General features: G+C 43.4%; 1 pseudogene; it reads right to left on the bottom strand.

The window, feature by feature from the left end:
* Positions 1-5,157: 5,157 nt before the first annotated feature.
* On the bottom strand, positions 5,158-5,290 carry LOC114007694 (uncharacterized; annotated as a pseudogene).
* Between the last annotated feature and the right edge of the window lie 268 nt (positions 5,291-5,558).

The following is a 5,558-nucleotide window of genomic DNA, read 5'->3' as shown; positions in this document are numbered from 1 at the left end:
CAACCCCTTCTCATCCTTCCCCTCTCGGGATCTTGGACACACATGCACACGTGCCCGGCGTGAGTTTTAAGCCACTGGGTCCGGGACGCGAACTGCGGTCTACTACGTGGGAGTCTAGCGACATAGCCATTATGCTAACTGCTGGTTCCCGGCATATATATTGAACTTAATTTCCTATGACCTAGAGAGTTGTTGGTCAGCCAGAATTTCTTTCTTTCTTTTTTAAAAATTTTACTATAAGGCATGTACACTTGCCAGAGAGAGATATGGAGAGAGAAAGAGAGAGAGAAAGAGAGCACAAGGGAGAAATCACCCTCCATGGGAAATGGCCATGCTGCAACCCCTTCTCCTCTATTTTCCTCTTGGGATTTTGGTCATGCACACACAGGTGCCTGGCATTTTTTTTTTTTTTCTGGAGAGGTTATAGGGTGCGTGTGCTCGCCAGAGGCAGACAGAGAGAGACAGAGAGACAGAAAGCAAGAAATCACCCCCCAGGGGGGATGGCCACGCCGCAATCTCTTCTCCTCCATTCTCCTCTCAGGATACTGGGCACTCATGCACATGCGCCCAGCGTGAGTTTAAGCCACCGGGTCTGGGACTTGAGCCGCAGTCGACCACGTGGGAGTCCAGCAACATAGCCATTACGCTAACTTCTGGTCCCATATTTTTGAAGCTGCCAAGCCAAGGACTTGAACCACTTGATCATGTGGGATCCAGTTGCCTTAACATCTATGTCACCTGCTGGCCCAGAAATTTCTTTTACTTCCTTTTTTTTTTTTTTGTAAGTTTGTTTATTTTTATGCATGGTAGAGAGCCCATGCATGTACCAGAGAGAAGGTGGGTGAGAGAGAGGGCTAGACAGAGGACCTCCCAAGAGAGCTGATCATTCCACAATCCTTTTTCTCCCAATTCTCCATCCTGCCAGGTACCTGGGCATGTGTGCATATATCTGGCATGTTGCCACCAGGGTCAGGATTCAAATCGCAGTCAGCCATGTGCGATCTGGTCTCCTCTACCGATGCACAAATAATTATCAATAATAGAGACACAATCATCATTTATTTCTTGAATAACTTTGTAGTGGTTTTTATGTGTGAAGGCTATAATTATTAGCAGAATCTGAGAAGTGAAAGCTCCAGAAATCTGTCCTAGAGAAGTTTATAATCTGGATAGAAATGGAGATAATACTCAGTGAGATAATAATATAAGATTGCTTATGATCAAGTAGCTAATTAGTCTCAAAAACAAACACCAAAAACAAAGCAAAATGAAATAAAAAAGCACTAGTACAGTTCTCTAGTTCAGAGGAGGAGAAAGTAAAAATGCTCTGAGGACAAGAAACTATTTGAGAATATTTAGGCCCAGCCTCTGGGACGCAGTTGGCAGTCTATCAGATTACAGAATTGGAAGCCACATGTTGATCAGTGTTTGAATCCCTGGCCTGTTGTCCTGAGAACACACAGGCCTTGTGTGCATGCGCCCAGGATTCTGAATCCTGTTGGACTGGAAGACTGGACAAGGAGTTCTGTGGTGTGATTGGGCCCAGTGGAGGGTGCCTTTCTCATGTGTGTGCATGTCTCATGAGTAGCAACAATTAAAAAAAGAGTACTGATTGAGTGCAGCACCTTGCTAGGCACTGTATGTAATGAATTAGTATCATTACCATTTCATTGAGAAATTCATAATCAATGATAGATAGTGGTCATGGGATGGAAATAATCATATATTTAGCAAATGCAGAACATTAAATTAGTAAATCATTTACATTACTCACTTAACACAGGTGTTGAAGAATCATCCTAAGAATTGTTTATTATGGAGAATCAGTTCCTTCTCTTTTTTGGGGGAAGAGTTTTTTTTTTTTTTTTTTTTTGCTACAGGGCACATGTGCTCACCAGAAAGACAGAGAGAGACAGAGAGATAGAAAGTGAGACACCACCCCCCGGGGGGGATGGCCATACCACAATCTCTTCTCCTTCATTCTCCTCTTGGGATCCTCGGCATGCATGCACACGCGCCAGGCGTGAGTTTAAGCCACTGGGTCTGGGACTCAAACTGCGCCGGTCGGCTACATGGGAGTTCAGAGACATAACCATTATGCTAACTGCTGGTCCCCCAGTTCCTTCTCTTGATTAAAGTAATTCAATGTGTTGTAAGCAAAGTAGGATTTATGTAGCTATTGAATTCAATATGAAGTCTTTTTCAAGGAAATATTAGTAGATAATATTTTTCTGATATTGAATGAATAATAAAGTCTGTAACGTTTTCCAAAAGTCAAAAAATGCCTACCCTTCTGAAAGCCATTGATCTTAGCTGCCTCAGACACATAGTTTTGTAAATGCTTCATCCCAAATTACAAATTTCATTTGTGGAATTCACTGGCAAACACTCATGCCTCTTAGAATTGCCAGCTTCTATATTCAGAGTAGGACTCATCCATAGATTATCATAGAATGTCCTTAGAACCAAGGCCTGAGGCACTTTGGTTCTATTTCTGGCTTTGACATTTTCTCTTTCTAATGTGTGTGTATGTGTGTGTGTGTATGTTCAACCAAACAGTATTACACGGCATTAACAACGTCTAAACTTATGTTCTGAGGATATAGTTTCCATCTTTACAATGTCTTGCCTACCTTGGAAGGACTATAGTATACAAGGTGGTCTTGTAGTTATTAATGTAGCTGTAGTAATTTCTAAGACTATTTCCAGGGATTCTCTAAGAAGCTAGATGATAGGAAGCACACACATTGACTAGCCATGCCCTAAGGAGAAAAACAAACAACAAAAAAACTAGAATTGGTTTTGTTTGTCCATAATATTTGGGATAAAGAAAACTATCAAGATGTCAACTGAGAAATCAAATTAGTTCCAATCTCTTTTCCAGTACAAAGACCCCCTAAAACCATTGTTTTACCAGTTCTCGGGCTCAAGTTCTTACATAGCCACATCCTTTAAGTTTGGCTTCCTTTCCTTTCCCTGGCCCTCCCTCTGGTGGAGGTGTTAATGAGTGAAATGCCCAAGATTGGCAGCTGAATAGAATTCTAAGGTCTTGCAACTTCCACCCATTTTACCATTAGTCTTTGGAACAGAGCAGGACTAGCTGTTGGCTGCCCTTTTTCCAGCTACCTAGAGGGCGCTGTGCCCACTTTGGTCTGCTCAGAAGGCATGTAAATGAGAGCTTGGACAGTTATTAAAATACTATTTTTTTGGAGAGTTTTTTTTTTTTTTTTTTTTGGCTGTAGAGCACATTCACTTGCCAGAAAGACAGAGACAGCAAGCAAAAATTCACCCCCTGAGGGGGTGGCCACGCTACAGTCCTTTCTCCTCCATTCTCCTCTTGGGATCTTTAGCAGGCACGCACATGCACCCAGTGTGAGTTGAAGCCACCGGGTCCAGGACTCGAACTGCGGTCAACTACATGGGAGTCCAGCGACATAGCCATTATGCCAACTGCTGATCCCAAAATCTAATTTATGGAGCCGCCTGGTGGCGTAGTGTTTAAAGTGGCTACATCCCACAAGGCTGACAGATAGGTTCGAGTCCCAGACCCAGTAGCTTGCAAAACACACCAGCTGTGTGTGCATGTGTGCCTAAAAGTCAGAAAGGAGAATGGAGAAGGGAATGTGGCAGGGCCACTCCCTCCTAAAGGGCGATTTCTCTCTTTCTCTCTGGTGCATGCACATGTCTCATAGTAAAGACCACCTTAAAATTAAATGTGTGTGTGTGTACATATATATATCAACCAAAGAGTATTACATGGCATTAACAACATCTAAACCTACTTTCTGTACACATATACGTACACACACACACACACACACACACACACGTGATTATTGCTCATGCCTTCAGAAAGGAATGGGCCTAATTTTTAACTGGGTTAATATGTTTCCAATAGGTATCAATGTTATAAAGAGTAGGGTTTTTGGGACCAGCAGTTAGCGTAATGGCTGTGTCACTGGACTCCCATGTAGTCGACCACAGTTTGAGTCCCGGACCCGGTGGCTTAAACTCATGCTGGGCACGTGTGCGTGTGTGCCCAGGATCCCGAGAGGAGAATGGAGGAGAAGGGATTGCAGCTTGGCCATCCTCCCCCAGGGGTGTGTGTGTGTGTGTGATTTCTCGCTTTCTATCTCTCTGTCGCTCTCTGTCTTTCTGGCAAGTGCATGCGCCAAAAACCTCTCTTCTCCCCCACCCCCCCCAAAAAAGAAAGAGTAGGGTTCCTGTTGGAAAAAAAGGACAAATTCCTGTTTCATAATAACATTCTTATTGAAATAATGTTTCCACATTTTTGTTTCTTCCTTTAAAAAAATTTGCCAGAGGGTATGTGTGCTCATCAGGAAGAGAAAGGAAAAGTGAGAAAGCACCTCCAATGGGGAATGGCCACACTGCAAGTCCTTCTCCACATCTTTCTCTTCTTTCAGGATTTTGGGCATGTACGCACACATGCCCTAGGTGGTTTTTTTTTTTTTGTTTTTTTTTGAGCCACAGGGTCCGGAACTCAGCCACGCAGTTTCCCATGTGGGTTCCAGCTGCCTTAATCACCCCGCTACTGGCTGGCTCTGTTTTTACATTTTTTAATTTCCTCCACATCTATTATCTCATTTGATGCTATCAATAGGCCCACCAAGACAGGGAAAGTACACACTAAGGCCCCAGTAGGGACTCAGGTTTCCCAAATATTCATTCTGTGTTCTTTGTGCTTTTCACCAGATAGCCTAAATATATAAGATACTACAGTAACTTACCGTAGTGGTTCTTAAAAACATCCCCAAATTTGGGATCATAATCACACCTATCCCAGGGCTAGGATTAAATTGGTACTCATAGACCACAATAATTAGCACAGAGTAAGTTAAGTGCTAGCTATTGTTATTATTATTAAACGCCAGGTCAGTGTGGTGGATAAGAGAGTGAACTCTGGAGCCAGACCCCCTGGGCTGGAATCCTGGCTCTACCACACACCTGTCTCATTAAGCTGTAGCTAAAGCTCTTAGAGGAAAACCGAGCATGGAGTGATACCATATAGATGACAGTCACTGTTATTACATGATAGCTCTAGTACTTAAACTCCTAGGTAATAATTTGCCCTGAATTACTTAGTAAAATTGATGGAGCTGATTGTAATCTCCCTGTCTTTTTTTTTTTTTCCCCTTTGGATAAATTATGCAGTCAAGTTCCCCACATTTGGGGAAATAGCAGGGGTCAGCACCTTCAGAGCACAATGCATAAGCCTCGCCCTGGGAAAACCACCTTTGTGATCACGGTATCTCCCCTGCCAGGTAAGTATGTAATCTCTCTCTTTCTAATTTTTTTTTTTTTTTTTTTTGGCTAGAGAGTATGTGTGCTCACCAGGGAGAGACAGAGAGAGAAACAGAGAGAGGGAGAAAGCACACTCCCACCCCCATGGGGCATGGTCATGCCACCAATCCCTTCTCCACTTTCTCCATCCTGTCTGGAGTTTGGGCTGGCACACATGCACCCATGCACCAATCGTGTTTCTCAAGTTGCTGGGTCTGGGACTCAAACTGCAGGGGCTGGCTGCCCTAACCACTAGG

This window comes from Tupaia chinensis, unplaced genomic scaffold (genome assembly GCF_000334495.1).
Source record: "Tupaia chinensis unplaced genomic scaffold, TupChi_1.0 Scaffold000001_1, whole genome shotgun sequence".
In the NCBI taxonomy this organism is placed as follows: Eukaryota; Metazoa; Chordata; class Mammalia; order Scandentia; family Tupaiidae; genus Tupaia; species Tupaia belangeri.
This window is presented reverse-complemented; position numbering and strand designations above follow the sequence as displayed.